Below are 12,047 nucleotides of genomic sequence, written 5' to 3'. Positions count from 1 at the left end.
TAATGTATTATTCATTGTCATCTATTCTCACCTTTGCCGGCTATCATCAGACGGCGTTGCCATTCACCTGAAATCCTGATCTACTGAATCAAGCGGTGTAGTTACCCTCATGTTCACATATGCTATCCTCAGAATGAACGCATTTTCTAATTGAGATTCTAATCTGGCTACATAAAAAATCGTAATTTAATGCATCAGCTGAAAGGCCGAAAATACTTTTATAAGGTATTTTGTATTTGCTGTGATAGAACACATCTCTCCTTAAGTAGGCGCTTACCAAGGTGGTAAAGGAGAGGTGGTCTCAGTTCCCTTGCCGAAGTCCTGTGACGTCACGGCAGACACCGGCCATTTTCGACGGATGAACCGCATGGGAATTCAGTTTCTTCAGCAACGAATATTGCGCTCCCTGACTAATACTGCCGATTTACTACTCTTTTTGCGTGGTAAAAGCATCATAAAGAATGCGTTGTATGGTGGCTACTTGTGGTAATAGCTCTAACAAAGCTAAGAAGAGCGGACTTCAAATATCCTTCCATAGGTATGTAAATCGTCGCGTTGTTGTGATTATATTATTTGAGGCATTATTCCTATTATTAATCTATTCATCTTGAATAGTTTTGCTGGATGCTCTTCTATGCCTGATGCACTATGTCTTCTTCATGGATTTCTTGCATAAATGCTTTTCAGCTCTTAAGCTGAAGAAGGGAAGAGTCCAGGGAAAGACTCTGTTGGCAGAAAGATCACCATCTTCGCATTAGATTAGACTGGCAGAATGTTTTCTGCAAATTGATATTGCCCAACCTTAGTTTTCCTGTGGCACAGACTGTGAATGATGAAATAGACACTCGAGTAATAGCATGTTTGATACAAATCAAGAGGTTTTATAACGTTTGATGAGACTGAAAATTTGGTGATCTCTGGTGCAATTCATTGAAATTGTTGAATAGTTCATTTTTCAGTTCCTCTAGTAAAGCTCACCAATTTATACACATTTTTAATTACAGGTTCAGCTATTCCAGTAACAATGGAAGATTTGTGGTGGCTTTCATCACGTATTCATGATTCTTTTCCTAATTTGAAACTATATCAATAGATATGTTCCATCAATTACACTTGAGATTTATTTTTAATTTGCATACTTTGCATTGGTTGTATAAATAATAGTTTCAATAGCATTCTTAAATCTGAATTCTGGAAATGTAAAATTTGCTGTTTATGTATATTACATAAGTTTGAAATATGTGTATTGTTTTCTTTTTTAATTCCTAAATCTGTGATATTATTTGATGCAGCTTTTATCCATGCTCCAAATCTCTTGAAAAGCACTTATACTGCATATTAGCTTGTTGTTTGCATACCTATTCCTGTCTTATTTTGGGTAATTATATAGTAATGGTTAACCCTGAGTCAATGGTCATGAGAAAAAAATAAAAGAAATAGACTGCAAAACAGAGAGATTTAAAATGTCATTCTTCCCTCGTACTATTAAGGATAGCAATGTTGTCTCAATTGAAAGGATTAATGGCAACGCTCGCTAGGATCACCCATTGCATGTTTTTTCGTTGTTCTAACCTTGCATGTATTTTCTCTAGGAATTACTAACCATTGGCAATTTTTTATGAATAAGCATGTATATTTTTCTAGTGTGCGTAATATTTCTTTGACTGTGTGGTGTGCATGTGGCGGTCCTCTTGCATGCTACATGTTGGTGATTGGTCACCCCCTGCCAAACACCCTACCCCTATGAAAAAATTGTATAAAACTGTTTCAAATTTTTATACATTGCCATGGTAATGTATAAGAATGTATAAAAATTTGAAACAGTTTTATACAATTTTTTCATAGGGGTATAGGTGGCTCGCAGGGTATTATGTAGATGTAGATAAACCCTTCAAATTGACCACATTTGTATCAACATTCCTCGAATTATGTTTATTGTACTATCTTAATGGAAGTTTCCCTGAAAATTGTGTGTGGAAACCCTTCGATCTTGTTCCTCAGCTAATACAATACCAAGTTCAAATTATTCCATATTAAGCATTGCTACTTCAGAACCATGAAGGTAATATCAGTACTTCTAGAAAAGATTTACTCTATTAACTATTCAAATATGTACGGAAAAACGTCCTGTAAAAACTTGACTGAAGCACGCTTATAGTTTTCCCTTCATTACCTTTTCCTTAGGAAGGACCTACTATTGGTGATTCAAATGACTCCTAAAAGAAATAATCACCGTTTGCACAAATGCATTTTATAATAAACACAAATTTTACTCTTTACAATGTTAATTGCGTTAAAGTTCTACATGGTATTATGGCTAGATGGTTATAGTTAACGACAATGGTGCAGAAAATTGAAGACAGTATATAAGAATTCACTCTGGTAGGCGAGAGGGGAAGAGTTGGACTCAACAAATGCTAGTTTTTAGAAACAACTCTTAGTAGTTACGAAATTTTATCTTCACGAGTTTCTAGGATTACTTTTCAAAATGGCATTTTCAGTTGTTCTTCGGAAATTCCGCTTTTTCAGTTCGGCCAAGGCAATTCTGTTCGTAAATTCAAAAATAGCAGCCGTTCGGCGTCGTCCTTTATTTATTCACTTTAAAAAAATACCTTTCGTTCATGACAAGCTATTCTATCGAACGCATTCAAATGTCATACATATAAATTCCACCACCCCACAGCCGTTTCATCGACATATCTAGCCCAAAGGCGAGAATGTGAATAAATATGACAGGAAAACCCGGGCATAGCATGTTAATCCTGCCAGGGCTGCCAGGCGGCGGAGCGAGGTGTCGGCCGTGACGTCACCGCCGAAACGTATACAGCGAAGTGAGACCACCTTACTTCTATCACCTTGGGCGCTTACGCCAGTTATGTGAAAATCAATTCCTCGGAGGAGGGTGAAATTAATGTCAGAATATATTGTGTTAGCGTTTCTAGTATTGTAGTAATTCCTTTCTAGTATTGTAGTAAAAGCCGCGGATCGTTAGTACGAATGAAAGCAAGGACAAGGTTTGACCTAGAGAATTGAACCAAGAACTATTAATATTTAAACAAAGATATTAGGTTTTTCACGCTGCGACGCTTTATTATCTTATTTTATTGTGACCACTTAGCTAAATTGCACATAAATTGATAGATATGGGAATTCGTTTTTCCCCCGAACTATAAAGGACTTTAATAAATGGTGGTCGAAATTTTGTGTGAGAATTTTGCTTTTTATATTAAACGGCTTGTTTCCTGGCACCCTCTGCCACACGCCTATGTAGGTTAAAAAATGCTGTTTATTTTTCGATCAGCGTGGTTATTATTTAAGAGTATAAATGTTAGTGAAGAGTTTGATCTGGAGTGTAGCTCTCTACGGTGCGGAAACGTGGAAACTGAGGGAAGAAGACGAGAGAAGATTGGAGGCATTCGAGAAGTGGGTATGGAGAAGAATGGAGAGGGTGAAATGGACGGAGAGGAAAAGGAACGACGAAGTGCTGGATATGGTTGGCGAGGAGAGGCAGCTTTTAGATGAGATACGGAGAAGACAGAAGGTATGGATGGAGTTAGTGTTTAGCGGTGAGGGGATGTTGAAAATGGGGTTAGAGGGTAGAATGTTAGGGAAACGAGGGAGGGGAAGGAAAAGAATAGGATTTTTAGACAGATTGAAAGAGAGTAGGCCTTACAGTGAATTAAAGAAGGTAGTGTTGGAAGGAAAGGGAGGCTCCCAGCTCACTTCTTGAATACTCCATGAAAACCTACCTTAATTGGTAGAATACTAATAATAATAATAAAGTCAGTCGGATGTGTCCCATTCTGTTTCGCTAGGTGACGTCAAAGAAGTGGAGAATCTCTCGACACGCAGCCGCTGTATTGGTGTAGGTAGTTTAAATGGTAGGGTGGAAGTGTCGGCTGGCTGGCCCATTCACCACCCCCTCGCTTTGCGGACTGTTTGTATTCGAGGGATTGGAAGAGGGGGCGGGGGAGTTGGAGGTGTGCCGACGGTGGCGTGCGAATGTTTCGTCGCAACGTTGTTTGGGGGGAAGGGAACGGAGAGGAGGGGAACGGAGGGATGGGGACGGAGGGGAGGGTGATGGAGGGGAAGGGGGGCTCGCTAAGGAAGTCCCTTTTTCAGTACCATTCAGTACGCCGGACAAACAGCTTCGAGTCGGGATCCGGTGCAGAGAGACCGAAGAACAGTTGACGGTGAACACGCGAAACACGCTCCTCGTCTTCGCTTGCGGTCGTCGTGGTTCGCACGCCCCCAGAGCCGACTCCTCTCCTTTATTGGGGGCGTAATCTCGCTCTATCCGGCTGACAGAAACACGGGTCCCCTCTGCAGCCTCCATGGAGTAGGAACGGCATGCCACCAGCGTTCTCCGATCGGGACATCGCATCCTCGCCGCTGGATACGGAGTTTGCGACACCGGCGTCCACCGCGGATCGCGGATATGCGTCCCGCGCCGATATTTGTCGACGCATCTGACCTGAAAAGTGGTGTTATTGCATTGTTTCGCTGTCATCGCAGAGACATCATTGTTCATCGAAGAAATGCTTTGGTTCCCCAGCGGCAAGGTGGAGAAATATCCTAGAATCACGAAGGAGTGGAGAAGGGATTGCATCGCTTCACTGTTATCAGGGAAAATGCACTGATTCGCGCTACCTCATGGGTAGCAATAAAGGAATAATTTGTTTCTCCGACATCGTGGGAGGTTATTCTGCATGTGCGAACTTCGGATGAACGTTTTTTTTTGTGTGTTCGGATTTTTTCGATAGTGATCAAAGAACCCGCATGAAAGAGTCCTTCGTGTCATTTTCATGCTTTAATCAAAAACCCCTTTTCAAACCCTCGAATTCACTTTGCCGTGGTAAATGAATCAAAGATTGAGGAAAGTGAGTCGCACTGTTCGGACTTCTCAGGAGTGCGTCCTTTTAAGATCGTTGGATCTCTGTTGCATTTCCGATTTTTTTGTCACTCACAGTCACTGTGTTCCAAAAGCTTTGAGGTAGAATTGATAAAAGAGTATGCGGAGTGGAGGGCCTGGACCGCAACCCTTTGACATCATCGATTTGCAGCGAGGCTTTCCACGGGAGGAGTGCGGAAGGATACGAGCGCCCCTCGAGGGATTTCTCCTGAAGAACAATCGGAAAACTCTCTCACGTTCGAGTGAAAGTGCTCCCCCTGAGGGTTACAGCAGTGAAAGGGTTAAAGAAGTACGAAGACGATCGCATATTCTTATCGGAGGTTGGAAAATAAAAATTGGTGGTAAATATCTTCCCCTAGGCAAGAAACAAATATTCATTGCAACCATCTTCCCACGTTGGAAATTCAATTCCGCGGTATATTATGAACATATTTTTTTTCAAAGCTCTTAGATGTATTTCATTCTCATCTTTGTCATCAAGCTTTGATTTTTTCTCGCCCCCTTAGTCAAAGTAAAGACTGGGAAACAAAGGTTATTTCAGAGACTTACATTTGCAAGTGTAAATCGTCCCTGCTCAAGTTAAATACTTCGTTATGTGCATATCTTTCCCCTCCGTAACCAGAAGTATGTCCAAAATTCTACATCGTTCACTGAACTTCGTATGAGTTTGTGGTGATATCCCGTTCATTTAGCGTTCTACATTTCATACTTAACGATGATGTTCTCCAGTGGATATGTGAGCAAGTGATCGTGAGCCATGCTCACGTGTGTCTTACTTTGAGTGCTTCGTTTTGTTCAAGAGGAATAACTGCTCCCCCGGACGGCGTCTTAGAAGCGTCGGATGGCGGCGGCCGTAGGCGTCTTATGCGGGGCGGTCGTCGAGACGGTGGGGCCCTTCTAGCGACGCTACACCTAATCTCGCTCCTCTGACAAAGGTGAGTGTCCCTTTTCCCAATTAGCATTTATGCTCCTCTGCTTTAGCTTTGGTTTTACGTATATGATCTTTGCCACCGTATATAAATGTGAGCTTATGTGACGAAGGACAATGTGTGGAGAAGTCCGTGCTTTGAAACAGTTGAGGATTCGACAATGGTAGTTATTTATTATTTTTTGAGTGCCTAGGAAATCGGAATTACAGGAAGTTGTGCTACCTTAGCCCACAGTTTTTTCCCAAACATCTGAGTGCTGCCAACATTTAGCTTAAAACTAGTGTGACGGTATCAGTGTATAATATTTAACATTACTCACTTATGCGTCCATTAATATCGCTCGTTTTGAAAAAAATGGTAGACAAGACATCGATACTTAGTACTATATACAGATATTCCGCGAATTGTCCCTTGTTTTCTAGATATAGAACCTACAATACTTAGTAATTTCTCGCCGCGAAGCTGTGATTCGCCTGAAGGTATGAGTATAATATCTAACATTACTCAGTTTTGCGTCCATTTATATCCCTGGTTTTTTTATTAATGGCATATATGACATCAATACCTATTACCATATACAGATATTCCGCGAATTGTCCCTAATACTCAAGTTACAGGTCCTACAATACTTAGTATTTTCTCGCCGCGAAGCTGTGATTACCTGAAGGTATGAGTGTATGATATCTAACATTACTCAGTTATGCGTCCATTCATATGGCTGGTTTTTTATGGTAGACAAGACATCAATACCTAGTACTATATACAGATATTCCGCGTATTGTCCCTAATATTCAAGTTACATGGCCTGTAATACTTGGTAATTTCTCGCCGCGACGCTGTGGCTCGACTGACAGTATGAGTGTATAATATTTAACATTACTCAGTTATCCGTCCATTCATATCGCTGGTTTTTGAATATATGGACGTCAAGAGATTAATACTTATTACTGTATGTAGATAATTCGCGAATTTTTCCTTATTTTCTACATATAGAACCTACAATGCTTAGTAATTTCTCGCCGCGAAACTGTGATTCACCTGAAGGCATAAGTGTATATTATATATCATTACTCACTTATGTGTCCATTCATATCCGTGGTTTTTTTATATATGGCACACAAGACATCAATACTTATTACCATATACAGGTATTCCGCGAATTGTCCCTAATATTCAAGTTACATGACCTGTAATACTTGGTAATTTCTCGCCATAAATGAAGACAGAATACTTAGTACCATATACTAATATTCCGCGAATTGTTCCTTATTTTCTTGTTATAGGTCCTATATGGTATAGTGAAGTTCTACTTTTCTTGGGGATTGCCGTGATCGTTATGCTATCTTAGCCATGGGATTTTTTCCTGAAAAGTGTATGTGATCTCAGGCATACATCGCCTTTCCCTAGTCTAGCCTTTCCAAAGCCTTTCCCTAGTCTTCCTTCCATGGGGGACAGTAAGCGTATTTATTTTCTAAACGCCCCGTGGTGACCCTACCGTGCTTCCGTGATGGGGCGTGTACGATGGGAATATGTTCCTTTAGTTCTTCTTGGTAAAGAAGTAGGCGGCGAATGACGCACAAAAAGCTCAGAGATGAAGCTTGGAAATTGACAATGACAGAAAATTCCTTGGGAATCCCCGCGTCGTTAGGCCGCTTCTCCCCCACCTATCCCATTCTTGAAGTGTCCTTGACCAGCATAGGAAGAAATACGTGAGGAACGGACGGGATAACGAGGGTGGGGTTCCATGAGGTGAAAGGGAGTATTGGCGAGTGCATGCGGGGCAACAGTTATTGGTTCTTCGTTCGTCCTGGCGTGGACGATTCGGGCGTGAGGTAATGAATTCCTGGAAATGAATCCCACTCTTTTAAAACCCCATAAGGGAGGATTTACGGTGATGTGTCTCAGTGACCATTAACCTGTGTGTGCATTAATATGTTCCTGGAATAGAGTGTTTGCAAGGGTTGCATTTTTTCAGATAAGAGAAATCGCGATCCATGGCAGTAATATTTTAACTTTAAACTTTTTTTACAAAGCTTTTCTTTACTTACTCTCATGTTGAATGCTCTGCAACATATAATCGCATTTCCTGGGAAAAGTTTATAAATATGATGTGTTACAAATTTTAGAGGAATGCTCGAAAAATTCATTCATAATGTAAAATATAAATCCATGCATTGATTCAAATAAAGCTTTGAAGTTGTATTATAGACAGGACTTGACTCATCTTTAACTTTGGCGAACCATTGCGTAGATTTTGTTCGAGGGTTGATATTATCTACAGAACTGCATTTACCTGCGTAAAACCTTCGCAGGTAAGGAATGGTGTAGGAGCAGTGTACGATCGCGTGCCGGAATTCAAGGAGAAATCGATTTCTGAAAAAAGAAAATGCCACTAATTGAAAGTAATTGGTTTGAAAAACCTCATTATTATTCTTCCGCAACACTTAAACAATATTCATCTACATCTACATAATTCGCGATTCCAGCCAAGGGAGACACCACCTGGCGGAGAACGCTCGAAACAGAGGAACGATGGTCATAACGCGGTAGTGCTATGAGGAATAGTGTATATGAGACCTCTACACTGTTTTATTGACTAGTTACGGGGTGATACCTACTTTTTGGTTTCAAAGCAATTATTACCGTTACTTGAGGTTAAATATTCTTTAATTCTACGACCCTGTAATGACTGCAGCAGAAGTGGAATTGTTTCAAAGCGAGGTGACGGCTGTTGTTCCCGCACATAGGTAAGAGCAGAAAGCTCTTGCTTAGGACTTAGGACGATTTTAATGGAGATACGTTGGTTTTACATGTTATAGCTATTAATATAGTGTTATTTCAATTGAAAATCGTTCATGTATCTGGTTACGCAGAAAAAAGTAGAAAAATAGCTTATATCCAATGCATCAAAGTATCCGATATCCGTGATCGCGGTTTTCGAGATTTTCAGTATAACATACTCAATATTTACATTGCCATTATTATGAGCGGGATGGTATTTACCGGTGTTAGTCTGATAAATGTGTTTTTTTTCTTCTGTGCGCGATGTGCTATTAAACAATTTACCTAAAGTTGCTGAGTATAGTAACTCAACATTGACGTTAAGTATCAATAGCAAGGAGGCTGAACCTACTGTACCATTGAAAGAACGATTTTTAACAGCGTCTCACGATGTAAATTAGTAATATGTGAACTATGGTAAACATTATTAGCTTATTTTGATTGATTCCAGATGTCAATTCAGTAGACAATTCGAAGTCATACATAGTCACAAAACATACTGCTTTCAGACAAGAAATGGACGACTTTCACCTATTCAAGGCAAGGCCAAGTTTCATTTCGACTTTGAAATGTAATAGTGGGCAAATAAACTTAGTCCCCAAATTCCTTTCCCCGTAGACAGTCACAATAACTCATTCAACGGATTATTATTTAACTGTGATACCCAATTTAAATTCAAAACCCAGCCAATTTCATGTGATGCTCTGTCGAATAAGCATAACCTGGTGTTAATAATATTGCTATAAATAGTATTGTTTCTACAGAATATTACAAAGATAATATTGCAATTCCTTTCTGAGGTAACTGAACGATTAAAACTAATAGTATTAAGACAAGTACAACTTATCATACTATGACATAATTCATGTAAAAATATCAGGCCATTCAGTTTCCTTCTAACCATCAGCGGTTGGATATCCAAAATATGCATTGTTTCTCTGTATGGGGTATGTTTAGTATTGAATCCACCGTAGTAGTTTAAAATTTTCTTTGTACCCTTTCAGTTGTAATCATTTACAGTTTATAACAAGGATGCCATATAACACTGTTAAATTCGAGAATAGGGCATACCAGTTCTGAATGCAATACTTTGAGCAAATGAATGTGTTTTTGTAACTCAAAGCAGACGATTTTTAAAACCTAACATACATACGAGCCTTTTGCAAATTACCTATTAATTACACCAAATTGTATATTTTCATCTGAGGAAGTATTAATAAAATTGTTAAATGTAGCTAAATTAGTAGTAGTAGATATTATTTATCTGAAACCTTGCTGTTCAGTAACTAGTATGTACATGCTTCAACATGGGGATGAAGAACGAATAACTATCGTCTCCATGATTTTACCAAGAACAGGTAATCAACGAAGATGTGAATCAACAGTAAAGATCCTTAAGTCGTCCTTAAATTTCTAAATCATACCAAACAATTTCATTTCCCAATGGTAAATCACACTACATAACTATTTAGTTCATTTCTTATCCGGAAATATGATAATAATATAGGTGAACACAGCAATCCACATCAGTGAAGCAGACGGCTGTGGCGCCCAAATACAACGCGAAAACTGCCTGAAATGGATTATGGTCCCATGTATTGAAGCGGTAGATTGTGTATGAAATACTATTAAGTTCTTTTGTAGTGTATTCGATAGAAATGGCTAGGAAGAAACGCAATACGAGTCGGATGGATGCAAGTCGAGAATCAAACCTGACTGGTAATGATTAGGTACTTTTTAAACACCTTTAGTTACATCGTCAAGAAGTTTTCTTCAGTTCTAGATCTTCTTACGGACGAAAGAAGCCGAGAAATACACCATATTAAGGTTTTAAAAGAATATTTCTATCTTATTAGCTCTTGATATTATGGTTTATGTTCTCTCCGTACGCCAATGCTTTACGATTGTTTTGATTTTACCATCACTCTGGCGGCCATATTGGAAATTGACGTCACTGACAGCAGCGCCGCCATCGGTCATTTGAGTCTCGAATACCCTGCGAGCCACCTCTAGGGTGTTTGGCAGGGGGTGACCAATCACCAGCATGCAGCATGCATTTGGACTCCCACATGCACACCACACCGTCCAAAAAACGTCCCGTATAATTACAAACTATACTACTATATGCTGTTAGAAATAGAATATAGAATAGAAATTCAGAAACATGCTTTAAGTTTTACATAGGTTAGTAGGCTACACTACAAGTCATGCAATCTATTTACGAGGTCTATTGCTGCCGTTATAATCTCTTATTGATCGAGGAAAAAATGACATTCGGAATCTGTCTGTTCTGCAATCTATCTCTCTTATTTTATTTATATGATCTGATCTTCCGTAGTATGTTGGCGTCCGCAAGATATGGTTTACTTCGTCAGAAAAGACACTGCTCTTGAATTTATCTAAAAGGTTTAGTCTAATTTTCAATCTAAGGTCCGACAGAGATTCCCATCCGAGTTTATCTAAGAGGTCAGTTACACTAACAAGACTATCGTAACGACCTTTCACATACCTGGCAGCTCTCCTTTGCACGCGTTCTCACTCTGTTATTAAGCCTTTTTCATGAGGGTCCCAAACACTGGCAGCGTATTCCAAATGTGGTCTAACGAGGGAAAAGTAGCTAATTTCTGTCACTTTGTCGTCGCACTTTCCTAATATTCTTTAAACAAAACCCATTTTACGATTAGCTTGACCGGTTATTTCTCGAATATGTGTATTCCACGATAGATCATTATTGAGTCTAACTCTTAGATATTTCACGGATTCAACAGTCTCTAATTGGGTACCCCGAATTATATATATAGCCACGTTGTAGGGAGTTGTTCTTCTTCCAGAAATTCATTGCGACCCATGTTCTCAAATTTAATTCTAACTGCCAAGCACCGCACCAAGCTTGGATAGCAGCAAGGTCATTCCTTAGTTCATCCATATCTTTGCTGGAACGGATTTCTCGGTAAACTACAGCGTCGTCAGCAAATAATCGAAACTTACTGTGTACTACTTCCCCAATGTTGTTTATATAAAGAAGGAATAGAGTTTGGTGATTGATCACCCCCTGCCAAACACCCTAGAGGTGGCTCGCAGGAATAGGAGTTCATATAAAGAAGGAATAGGAGTGGGCCAATGACACTACCCTAAGGAACGCCAGAAGTCACTCTAACCTCATTGGAGAATGCACCGTCTAATACTACTCTTTGGACGCGGTCGCTCAAAAATTCTCTTATCCAGGAAATGACATCTTCGTCTAGTCCATAAGATTTCAGTTTTATTATTAACGTTTCGTGGGGTACTTCATCAAATGCCTTCTTGAAATCAAGAAAAATCGCGTCTACTGGAATGTTGTCTTCCCCGGAGACTAAAATATCGTGGGCAAAAAGCGCTGAGTTTCGCACGATCTGCTTTTCCTGAATCCATGTTGAGTTCCCATT

At 39.7% G+C, this 12,047-nt stretch overlaps 1 long non-coding RNA gene across 1 annotated transcript; it reads left to right on the top strand.

Moving 5' to 3' along the window:
- The first annotated feature begins 281 nt into the window (after positions 1–281).
- LOC124171509 lies at positions 282–1,252 on the top strand. Its single transcript, XR_006867784.1, has 3 exons — positions 282–538; positions 688–878; positions 1,005–1,252. It is a non-coding gene; the product is annotated as an uncharacterized LOC124171509 (long non-coding RNA).
- Positions 1,253–12,047: the final 10,795 nt, after the last annotated feature.

Source organism: Ischnura elegans, chromosome X (genome assembly GCF_921293095.1).
Source record: "Ischnura elegans chromosome X, ioIscEleg1.1, whole genome shotgun sequence".
Classification (NCBI taxonomy): Eukaryota; Metazoa; Arthropoda; class Insecta; order Odonata; family Coenagrionidae; genus Ischnura; species Ischnura elegans.
The sequence above is the reverse complement of the archived record's forward strand: the minus strand, read 5'-3'. Positions and strand labels throughout refer to the sequence as shown.